Source organism: Scyliorhinus torazame, chromosome 8 (assembly GCF_047496885.1).
Source record: "Scyliorhinus torazame isolate Kashiwa2021f chromosome 8, sScyTor2.1, whole genome shotgun sequence".
NCBI lineage: Eukaryota > Metazoa > Chordata > Chondrichthyes > Carcharhiniformes > Scyliorhinidae > Scyliorhinus > Scyliorhinus torazame.
In genome coordinates, this window is record NC_092714.1 from 114255294 (window position 1) to 114267922 (window position 12629).

General features: G+C 48.3%; 1 protein-coding gene across 4 annotated transcripts in view; it reads right to left on the bottom strand.

Annotated features, from left to right (window-relative positions):
• The window catches only part of qtrt2 (queuine tRNA-ribosyltransferase accessory subunit 2), a 61863-nt gene that overhangs the window by 27366 nt on the left and 21868 nt on the right, over nt 1-12629 (bottom strand). The gene's annotated exons all lie outside the window — the stretch shown is intronic.

Below are 12629 nucleotides of genomic sequence, written 5' to 3' on the forward strand. Positions count from 1 at the left end.
CAGGGATGATTCCAGAGGCCTGGAAAGTTGGAAATGTTATAGTAGGCTTCGAAAAAAAATGAGGGGGATAAATTTTGCCAGTCTGTCGAATGTTAATAGTGAGGAAACATAAATGACTTCCGGTGGCAGCATGTAGGTGGAAGTCGCACGTTGGTTGGCTCCTGGTCGAGACTCTGGGTTTTGGAGTTTAATGCCCAAAATATTGCAGGGGCAGTCTTTGGATAAGCTGGTACAAGAAGACATTAGGAAGGTGGGGAATGTCAAAACCCAGAAAAAAGCCACTGGGAAGAAGGGAGCAAGAAGTTCGACGAGTGAGTGGTTCAGCCCAGCAGCAGGAAAGATGGTGGAGACTGAATCGCTGGGCGGGGCCGCACGCTTCACAGTAGACTTTGACCGAGGTGATAGCTGAACAGTTTGAGGCAGTTCGCCAAACAAATGGAGGCGATGCATAAGGAGATGATGGCTGCGATGAAGGAGGTGGGGATGGCCCATGTGAAGGTGGCGGTGTTGAAGACATCGGGCGAGGTACGGGAGCAAGGAGAGAAGTTGAAGGGGTTGGAGGAGATTCTGTCGCAACATAGTGACCAGTTCACCTCTATGGCGAGGAGCTACGGAGGATGTTGGAGCCAACAAAGGACTTAAAGCCAAGGTGGACCACCTGGAGAACAGGTCGAGGTGGCAGAATTTGAGAATTGCGGGCTTGTCTGAGGGGGTGGAGTGCCCGAGGCTGACTGAGTAGGGCTCATCGGTTGCTCAGGCCCAAGCCGAAGACAAACGAGCAGGTGAGGACGGTCATAATTTTTCTCCAGAAATTCCATGTCAAGGAGAAGATCCTGAGTTGGGCGAAACAAAAGCATATGGTGAAGTGGGAAGAAGCTGTTATTCGTATACATCAGGTCTTAACTGCGGAGCTGGCGAGAAGGCAGGCGTTCTTTGGTCGGGTGAAGGCAGCACTCAACAGTAAATGGTGTGAGGTTCAGTGTAGTCTACCTTGTGAAATGGCTGTACACAGGTAGGTAATACACTATATGGTGAGGCTGCAAAAAGCAAATTCACAAGTGATTGTATTGTGATAGTTTCATATATTATAAACGTATTAGCCATTTGCCAACAGCAATGATTGGGACACTTTGGGGATTGATACGTTTAGCAACCCTCTTTTATTAGGGCTGTTAACAAGAAGATAATGCATGAGAAATTATTGTTGGAGGTATTAGAGTTGTCTCAAAACACTGGTTGAAAACAACCAAATATTTGCTTATGACATCAGCTCTAAGCTCTAATTGGACCTGATCAGTAACATCACAGATGATTGTCAAGAATATATTTGAATGTCCCACTTGTAAAGATTGAAAATCTCACCATTGCTCAGCGAACCTTCCAAAGCCCAAATTTCTAGCATTCAAAGTCATGTAATATGAATGCAAAAAGAATTTCACTGGAAAATGTTTTGTTCATTAGTTAGTTACCTGTTCAGCATGCCGGCAGAGGGAAAGGGGGGGGGGGGGAAGAGAGAGAGAGAGAATGAGAATGGATGGTGCCAGCTAATCAAAAAATACCACTTTAACGCTGTCAACCAATCAGGAAGCTCCTGATTGCTCTTGTGGCGATGAATGTTTTGAGCAATCAAGAGGGGGGAGGTGGCAGTGCCATGCTGAAGGTTGGCCAATGGCAGCAATTATCCTTGCACGGCCCCTGGATTTGATAGAGGCATCCAAAATGATGAATGGTTTGGTAAACTATATAAAAAGGGAAATTGTTGTTTCCAGGGCCAGAAATCAAAGGACATACGAGAGTGATTAATCTTTGGAACTCTCTGCCCCAGAAAGTAGTGGAGGCTGGGTCACTGAATTTATTCAAGGCTGACTTAGATAGATTTTTCATAGACAAGGGAGTCAAGGGTCAATGGGGGGTGGAAGAGAAGAGAGAGAGAGAGAGAGAGAGAGAGAGAAAGAAAAAAAAGAGGGACAGAGAGAAAATGGCAGAGCAGGGCCAAATGGCCTACTCCTGCTCCTACGTTGTATGTTCCTATAAATTGTTCACTGCCCAAAAGTGTGGTTCAAGCAAATTTAACAGTAACTTCCAAAAGGGAACTGGATTTACAGTGAAATTAGATGGATTTAAACGGTGACATGAAATTCCATTTTTGTTGAAGTTGTCAACCATTCCTGCTGGCAGAATAGCAAATCCCATAGAACGCTGCTCCCGAAATTCCGCATTGGATTAGCTGAACTTGTTTAAGGCTGTCCTATGACCGCACTGAAAAGAGCAGAGTTAGACCACACAAGAGCCTGACATCATGGAGCGCTGGGAAAGACATCAGGATCATCCTGTGAAAGGACTTGCAAAATCTGCGAATATGGCTAAACTTGCGAGAAAGTTAAAAGTGTTGTCAATCGGCGAGAAGGTGAAATTGATTTAACAGGTGGAAAGCCGTACGGTAAAACAGAAAGCAGACTTCACAAATGAGTGGGAGATTCTGTCATCAGGTTTGCCCACCATTGTGAAACACAAGGTAAACATCTTGGAATACATACAGGCATTCCCTTCTGCAAGGAAGTGATGAGAATGGCTGCAAATCCTGATGCTAAAGAAGCTCTGTAAATGTGGCTCAAGGCCTGCTCACCAATCAATCTTGCTGATCTATACTACTTCCTGTGGCATAATGAACATCCTCACCCTTAAACTGTCCATAGCAGTGCTCCACACCATCTATGCAATTTTTGTGGGCCTTATAATTGCTTCTCAAACACTGCTCTTTCAGCTCCAGCCTTTGTGCATCCCGTCTTCCTTCCTCCATCACAGGTTGCAGTCTTCAGCTAATCTGGTATACATTTCTGGAAGTCGTTTCCTTACACCTTCCCACATCTCCTTACACTTTTAAAAACCTCCCAAGACAACTGAAACCAAACTTTTTGTCACCCTTCTAATCACGCTCTTCTGCGCTTGTCATACATTTACTGTTGCCCATCCATGAATCAGCTTAGTATATTACTGTACATTAAAAGGCACTATACAGGACTTCCGGGTGCGGCGATGACCAGCTGAGTCGCACGTTTCGGCAGCTCCCTGTGAAACGGACTTTTGGGCTCTTGATAGGAGCCCCAACGGCAATTTTAACGGCTGAAAACACCGTGCGGTAAACCAGAAGGGTGTTCCCCCTGGACACGGATGGAAAAAGGAGAGGAAAGTGGCCGGATTGCAGCGGATCCTTTGGAACAACGGCAAGGAAGGCAAGCAGAAACCAAGATGGCGTCGGAAGGTGGCAGTTTCATATGGGGCCCTGAACAACAAGAGTTTTTGAAACGCTGCGTGGAGGAGATAAAAAAGGAAATGAAGAAAGAGTTGTTGGCCCCGATATTACAGGCGATTGAAGGGCTGAAAGAGGAACAAAAGACCCAGGAGCAGGAGCTTCGGGTCGTGAAGGCGAAAGCAGCAGAGAATGAAAACGACATACAGGGCCTGGTGGTGAAGTCGGAGATACAGGAGGCACACCAGAAACGATCTGTGGAGAGGTTGGAGGCACTGGAAAATAACGCAAGGAGGAACAACTTGAGGATTCTTGGCCTTCCTGAAGGTGTGGAGGGGGCGGACGTCGGGGCATATGTGAGCACGATGCTGCACTCGTTAATGGGAGTGGAGGCCCCGACGGGTCCGTTGGAGGTGGAGGGAGCATACCGAGTTATGGTGCGAGGACCGAGAGCAGGAGAAGCTCCCAGAGCCATAGTGGTGAGATTTCTCCGTTTTAAGGATAGAGAAATGGTCCTTAGATGGGCGAAGAAAACTCGGTGTAGTAAATGGGAGAACGCGGTGATCCGCGTCTATCAAGATTGGAGTGCGGAGGTGGCGAGAAGGAGGGCGAGCTTTAATCGGGCCAAAGCGGTACTTCACAAAAAAAAGATAAAGTTTGGAATGCTGCAACCGGCAAGACTGTGGGTCACATATCAAGGGAGGCACCACTACTTTGAGACGGCGGATGAAGCGTGGACTTTTATTGTAGAAGAAAAATTGGAATGATTGGACTACGAAAATGAACGTTTGGACAAAGTGGTGGGACGAGTGGGGGGGGGGGGGGGGGGGGGGGGCGAAGAGGGATTGTATGATTAATCCTGCGGTATGGTAACTTTTCTTTCTCCCACAGGTGGTGATGGGGGGAGGTGGGGAGGGAGAGGAGATGGGGCGTTGGCCATGGGAGGCGGGGCCGAGGGAGAGGCGCGGGCTTGGTTCCCGCGCTATGATAATTATGGCGGGAATAGAGAAGCAGGAAGGAGGGGGCACCGCACGGGGCGAGCCGTGATCACGGGGGGAAGCCGAGGTCAGCCAGAGTTTGCTGACTTCTGGGAGCAACATGGGGGGAGTAATTACGCTAGCGGGGGGTCTAGCGGGGGGGGGGGGGGGGGGAGGGGGGAATTACTGGGTTGCTGCTGCTGGGGAAAGGGGGAGTGGGTGCGGGAAAGGATGGGCGGGGGGGCACCGTCTGGGAGAAATACAGCCGCGTGGGAACTGGGCGAGAAGCTGGAAAAAGATGATGGCTAACCGGCAAGGGGGGGGGGGGGTGGGAAGCCCCCCAACTCGGCTGATCACGTGGAACGTGAGGGGGCTTAACGGGCCGATAAAGAGGGCACGAGTACTCGCACACCTTAAGAAACTTAAAGCAGATGTGGTCATGTTACAGGAAACGCACCTGAAACTGATAGATCAGGTTAGGTTGCGCAAAGGATGGGTAGGGCAGGTGTTCCATTCGGGGCTGGATGCGAAAAACAGGGGGGTGGCTATATTAGTGGGGAAGCGGGTAATGTTCGAGGCAAAGACTATAGTGGCGGATAACGGGGGCAGATACGTGATGGTGAGTGGCAAATTACAGGGAGAGATGGTGGTGTTGGTAAACGTGTATGCCCCGAATTGGGACGATGCCAATTTTATGAGGCGAATGCTAGGACGCATCCCAGACCTAGAGACCGGAAAGCTGATAATGGGGGGAGACTTTAACACGGTGTTGGAACCAAGGCTGGATAGGTCGAAGTCCAGGACTGGTAGGAGGCCGGCAGCAGCCAAGGTGCTTAAGGATTTTATGGAGCAGATGGGAGGGGTGGACCCGTGGAGATTCAGTAGACCTAGGAGTAAGGAGTTCTCGTTTTTCTCCTATGTCCATAAAGTCTATTCACGCATAGACTTTTTTGTGTTGGGTAGGGCATTGATCCCGAGGGTGAGGGGAACGGAATATACGGCTATAGCCATTTCGGATCATGCCCCACACTGGGTAGACTTGGAGATAGGGGAGGAAACAAGAGGGCGTCCACCCTGGAGAATGGATATGGGACTAATGGCGGATGAGGGGGTGTGCTTAAGGGTGAGGGGATGCATTGAAAAGTACTTGGAACTCAATGACAATGGGGAGGTTCAGGTGGGAGTGGTCTGGGAGGCGTTGAAGGCGGTGGTTAGGGGGGAGCTGATATCAATAAGGACACATAAAGGGAAGCAGGAGAGTAAGGAACGGGAGCGGTTGTTGCAAGAACTTTTGAGGGTGGACAGACAGTATGCGGAAGCACCGGAGGAGGGACTGTATAGGGAAAGGCAAAGGCTGCATGTGGAATTTGACTTGCTGACCACAGGCACTGCAGAGGCACAATGGAGGAAGGCGCAGGGTGTACAGTATGAATATGGAGAGAAGGCGAGCAGATTGCTGGCACACCAATTGAGGAAAAGGGGAGCAGCGAGGGAAATAGGGGGGGGTGAGAGACGAAGATGGAGAGACGGAGCGGGGAGCGGAGAGAGTGAATGAAGTGTTCAAGACATTTTATAAAAAATTGTATGAAGCTCAACCCCCGGATGGGAGGGAGAGAATGATGGAGTTTTTGGATCGGCTGGAAATTCCCAAGGTGGAAGAGCAGGAAAGGATGGGATTGGGAGCACAGATCACGGTAGAAGAAGTGGTGAAAGGAATTAGGAACATGCAGACGGGAAAGGCCCCGGGACCGGACGGATTCCCAGTTGAATTTTACAGAAAATATTTGGACTTGCTCGCCCCGCTACTGACGAGGACCTTCAACGAGGCAAAGGAAAGGGGACAACTGCCCCCGACTATGTCAGAAGCAACGATATCGCTTCTTTTAAAGAAGGAAAAGGATCCGCTACAATGCGGGTCCTACAGACCAATCTCCCTCCTCAATGTAGATGCCAAGGTCTTGGCCAAGGTAATGGCAATGAGAATAGAGGAATGTGTCCCGGGGGTGGTTCATGAGGACCAAACTGGGTTTGTGAAGGGGAGACAGCTGAACACGAACATACGGAGGTTGTTAGGCGTAATGATGATGGCCCCACCAGAGGGTGAAACGGAGATAGTAGTGGCGATGGATGCCGAGAAAGCATTTGATAGAGTGGAGTGGGATTATCTGTGGGAGGTGTTGAGGAGATTTGGGTTCGGAGAGGGGTATGTTAGATGGGTGCAGCTGTTGTATAGGGCCCCAGTGGCGAGTGTGGTCACGAATGGACGGGGATCGGCATATTTTCGGCTCCACAGAGGGACAAGGCAGGGATGTCCTCTGTCCCCATTACTGTTTGCACTGGCGATTGAGCCCCTGGCGATAGCGCTGAGAGGTTCCAAGGGATGGAGGGGAATACTTAGGGGAGGAGAAGAACACCGGGTATCTTTATATGCGGATGATCTGCTACTATATGTGGCGGATCCAGCGGAGGGGATGCCAGAAATAATGCGGATACTTGGGGAGTTTGGGGATTTTTCAGGGTATAAATTGAACATGGGAAAGAGTGAGCTGTTTGTGGTGCATCCAGGGGAGCAGAGTAGAGAAATAGAAGACCTACCGTTGAGGAAGGTAACAAGAGACTTTCGTTACCTGGGGATCCAGATAGCTAAGAATTGGGGCACATTGCACAGGCTAAATTTGACGCGGTTGGTGGAACAGATGGAGGAAGATTTCAAGAGATGGGACATGGTAGCATTGTCAATGGCAGGGAGGGTGCAGGCAGTTAAGATGGTGGTCCTCCCGAGATTCCTTTTTGTGTTTCAGTGTCTCCCGGTGGTGATCACGAAGGCTTTTTTCAAAAGGATAGAAAAGAGTATTATGGGTTTTGTTTGGGCCGGGAAGACTCCGAGAGTGAGGAAGGGATTCTTACAGCGTAGTAGGGATAGGGGGGGGCTGGCACTACCGAGCCTAAGTGAGTATTATTGGGCCGCTAATATTTCAATGGTGAGTAAGTGGATGGGAGAGGAGGAAGGAGCGGCGTGGAAGAGATTAGAGAGGGCGTCCTGTAGGGGGACCAGCCTGCAGGCTATGGTGACAGCCCCATTGCCGTTCTCACCAAGGAACTATACCACGAGTCCGGTGGTGGTAGCTACACTGAAGATTTGGGGACAGTGGAGACGACATAGGGGAAAGACCGGAGCACTGGGGGGGTCCCCGATAAGAAACAACCATAGGTTTGCCCCGGGGGGAATGGATGGGGGATATGGAATGTGGCAAAGAGCAGGTATAACGCAATTGAAAGATCTATTTGTGGATGGGAAGTTTGCGAGTCTGGGAGCGCTGACCGAGAAATATGGGTTGCCCCAAGGGAATGCATTCAGGTACATGCAATTGAGGGCTTTTGCGAGGCAGCAGGTGAGGGAATTCCCGCAGCTCCCGACACAAGAGGTGCAGGACAGAGTCATCTCAAAGAAATGGGTGGGGGACGGTAAGGTGTCGGATATATATAGGGAAATGAGAGACGAAGGGGAGACTATGATGGACGAACTAAAAGGGAAATGGGAAGAAGAGCTAGGGGAGGAGATTGAGGAGGGGATGTGGGCAGATGCCCTAAACAGGGTAAACTCGTCGTCCTCGTGCGCCAGGCTAAGCCTGATTCAGTTTAAGGTATTACACAGGGCACATATGACTGGAACACGGCTCAGTAAATTTTTTGGGGTGGAGGATAGGTGTGCGAGGTGCTCGAGAAGCCCAGCGAATCATACCCATATGTTTTGGTCATGCCCGGCACTACAGGGGTTTTGGATGGGGGTGACAAAGGTGCTTTCGAAAGTAGTAGGAGTCCGGGTCGAACCAAGCTGGGGGTTGGCTATATTTGGGGTTGCACAAGAGCCGGGAGTGCAGGAGGCGAAAGAGGCCGATGTTTTGGCCTTTGCGTCCCTAGTAGCCCGGCGCAGAATATTGCTAATGTGGAAAGAAGCCAAGCCCCCGGGGGTGGAGACCTGGATAAATGATATGGCGGGGTTCATAAAGTTAGAGCGGATTAAGTTCGTCCTAAGGGGGTCGGCTCAAGGGTTTACAAGGCGGTGGCAACCGTTCGTCGAATATCTTGCGGAAAGATAGATAGGGGAGAACAAAGAAGGCAGCAGCAGCAGCCCAGAACTTGGGGGGGGGGGGTGTGGGGGGGGGGTGTGGCCTGAGACAAGGCAGTTGCCAATTAGGGCTAGTTTTTTTTATTTTTGTTATTTAATATTTATTTATTTGTTGTTGTTTTCTTTTGTTCTTGTTTAAATAAAAAAGGTCATTATTATCTGTATTGTTATAATGTTGTGTAAAGGATGCACAATGTACTGTGTTGGTTGACCAAAAATTTTCAATAAAATATTATTTAAAAAAAAAAAGGCACTATACAAATGCAATCAATCAGCAAATTCAATATTTTTAGTTATTTTCACATTCTTCTCAGTGAAAGAAAGGGTTTCCATTGCTGGGAAATCTCACTACTGTATGAATTGATGGCACCACAAGTCATGTGGTTTTTAACTGCTTGTTTTCTCAGGGTCAAACACAATGCCATTTGCACCGCAACAACCCCAATGATAATTATTCTTGTGTTTATTCGACCACCAACGTAAAGCAGCTATGGGTAAAAATCTTAGATCGGCACTACGTTCCTTCTCACCAGACATGCAATAAAAATTGCCAATTGCTTGCTAGCTCACTTTTAGCATTTAACTGGCATGGTGAACATCCATTTTCGATGTGAGCTAACACACTGATGTTCTCCATTCAAGTTATTGACTTCTGGTTCAAACTAATTACCATTTCTCCTACTGTTTTGTCTCAAACAATTTACTGAAAACTCCAAAACACACATTTGTCAAATTGTGTCCACTGATTGAAGATTTCTTTGAAGGCTGCTAAAAGCTCAAAACCTGAGATTCCATTTGTTCCTATCTAGGTTCTAACTTCAGTGCTGCTGCATAGATATACTTCCAATTCTTCTGGCACTGACCCTTTTTTCTTCCAGTTTAAAGGGCATTTGTATTCTGATGAAAGGATATGCCCGAAATATTAATCTTTCTCTCCCCAGGTGGCCTGCTGTATAGTTTCAATCTTGCTTTATTTTCCCTTTACTGCATTTTCCTCCCCCCCCCCCCCACCGAATGCCATTTTGTGTTCCTCATTAACTGAGATGGAGACTTAAACTAAAAGTCAAATATTTCAACCTTAAAGCTGTTTGCTTTAAACGCTCATTGCAGTTCGATTTTAAAAAGTGTTCGCTGAAAGTTTAAGATGCATTAGTTATTGCGGAGTAATAGGTTACAATGAAAATATCAAGTCGCAGACCATTGGAATCTATGTCAACCCTCTTTACTGCAACCCAGTCTCATTCTCCTGCTCTAGCTCTGTAGCCCTACAAGTTTATTTCCCACAAGTGCCCATCCAATTTCCTTAGAAATTATTGACTCTCTCAGCTTTCATCACCCTCAAAGGCAGAGAGTTCCATGTCAAAGTTTAAAAGAGCTTCCATTCACAAGCAATCATTGTAATACACATTGTTAACTCTCTTTCTCTCCTGCTAGATGCTGGCAGACCTGCTGACTTTTTCCACATCTGCTGTTCTTGTTGTGATAGCAATGGACAATCTGGTTTGATTTATGGTACAGTTACATTGTTATGACTAACCGGCTTTAATCTATCTCACCTTGGGCAGTAAGGTGGCGTAGTGGTTAGCACTGCTGCCGACAGCACTAAGGACCCGGATTCGATCCCGGCCCTGGGTCACTCTCCGTGTGGAGTTTGCACATTCTCCCTGTGTCTGCGTGGGTTTCGTCCCCACAACCCAAAGATGTGCAGGGTAGGTGGATTGGCCATACTAAATTGCCCCTTAATGGGAAAAAAAAATAATTGGGTATTCTAAATGTATTTTAAAAAAAAAAAATCTAATCTCACCTGGTTTACAAAGCAGTGCTACACAAGTGTTTGTTTACTGTCCAGGGTACTAGGGTTACCAGCTTCCAATGTCTGGATGTTACACATCAAGAACCTCAAAATCCAGCGGTTTTCCAAAGATTATTTTCTTTTCTATTTACCATGGGTCACACAAATGTCCTTAAATCAGTGTGGGAAATGAGAAACTGGCATGCTACTGCAGTATAAAATATTCTTCTAAGCTAGTGCATCAGGAGAGACTTTTGGAGCAAAAGGGAAGCTTTTATTTGCCACCCTGGCCCAAGAGTGCTCCATACTAATAATGACTGTCTAAACACAATGTGGTCCAGAATTAACATCCCCTCACTGATAGGTTTCGCACTCAAAAACGTAAACTTAAAAGAAACCCTACCACAATAGATCTGAAACCCTAGCTCTAAGACTTACCCTACTGTCACAAAGTTGCTTCTAATTAGCATTCTAAATTATTTCCTACTGTGGTCAAATATCAGGAAATGTACAGTGTTCTTTTCAATAGGTATCTCATTTAAAAACAAATATTTTTATTAAGGTATTTGCTAAATTTTTATAACAATAACAAAAACAATAACATTAACATGGTAAAATAAACATTTCCCCACCCGACCCAATCTTGAGACACCGCAACCATCTAACACCTATTTGTGTTTAACCTCCCCTTCAGAATGCTGCTTCTGCCGACATTTTAATTTTCCCCGAGAAAGTCGACAAACGGCTGCCACCTCTGAGAGAACCCCAACATTGACCCTCTTAAGGCGAACTTTATTTTCTCAACACGGGGAAACCCATCCATGTCACTAACCCAGGTCTCTACACTCGGGGCGGGGGCTTCCGAGTCCCTCCACTGACACTCCAAAGATTGCTACCTCTGGACCCGGCACCACCCGTGTTTCTAGAACCGTGGACATTGTCTTTGCAAATCCCTGCCAAAACCCTCTGAGCTTCTGGCATGCCCAAAACATGTGGACAAGGTTTGCTGGGGTTCCCGCGCACCTATCTTCTACCCCGAAAAACTTGCTTATCCTCGCCGCCATGTGTGCCCGGTGACCACTTTAAATTGTATTAGGCTAAGCCTGGCACATGATGAGGAATTGACCCTGCTTGGGGCATCTGCCCATAGACCCACCTCTAACGCTCCTCCTAGCTCGTCCTCCCACTTGCCCTTAAGCTCCTCCACCGGGGTTTCCTCCCTCCAACAGCTCCTGGTAGATATCCAACACCTTCCCCTCCCCCCACCCAGGTACCAGAAACTACTCTATCCTGTATCCCCCGTGGCGGCAGCAGCGGAAAGGCCAACACCTGTTTCCTCAGGAAGTCTCGCACTTGCAAATATCTAAAACCATTCCCTGACGGCAGTTTAAATTTATCCTCCAGCACCTTCAAGCTGGGAAAGCTCCCATCTATAAACAGATCCCCCATCCTTCGAATTCCTGCCTTCTGCCAGCTCTGGAACCCACCACCAGCACGGTAGCTTTGTGGATAGCACAATTGCTTCACAGCTCCAGGGTCCCAGGTTCGATTCCGGCTTGGGTCACTCTCTGTGCGGAGTCTGCACATCCTCCCCATGTGTGCGTGAGTTTCCTCCGGGTGCTCCGGTTTCCTCCCACAGTCCAAAGATGTGCAGGTTAGGTGGATTGGCCATGATAAATTGCCCTTAGTGTCCAAAATTGCCCTTAGTGTTGGGTGGGGTTACTGGGTTATGGGGATAGGGTGGAGGTGTTGACCTTGGGTAGGGTGCTCTTTCCAAGAGCAGGTACAGACTCGATGGGCCGAATGGCCTCATTCTGCACTGTAAATTCTATGATAATCTAGCCTGCCCGGTACAAACCTGCGGTTGTTACAAATCGGGTTCCAGACCGACGCACCCTCCACCTTATACCTCCTCCATTGCCCCCAGATCCTCAGTGCCGCCACTACCACTGGACTTGTGGAGTATCGGGCCGGCAAGAACGGCAGAGGTGCCATTACCAATGCTCCCAGACTGGTGCCTTTACATGACGCCGCCTCCAACCGCTCCCATGCCGAACCCTCCCCCATTACCCACTTCCTAATCATGGCTATATTAGCCGCCCAGTAGTAATTGCAGAAGTTCGGCAGCGCCTACCCACCCTCCCCCCCCCCCCCCCGACTACACTCCAACAACATTTTATTCACCCGTGGAGTTTTATTCGCCCACACAAAGCCTGAAATGATCTTGTTCACCCCCTTGAATAAGGCCTTAGGGATGAAGATGGGGAGGCACTGAAAGACAAACAGAAATCTGGGGATGATCGTCATTTTCATGGTCTGTACCCTCCCTGCCAGTGATAACGGGAGCATGTCCCATCTTTTAAAGCCCCCTTCCATTTTCTCTACCAACCGGGATAGATTAAGCTTATGCAGTGCCTCCCATTTCCGAGCTACGTGGATTCCCAGATTGCGAAAGATCTTCCCTACCATTCTAAGTGGCAG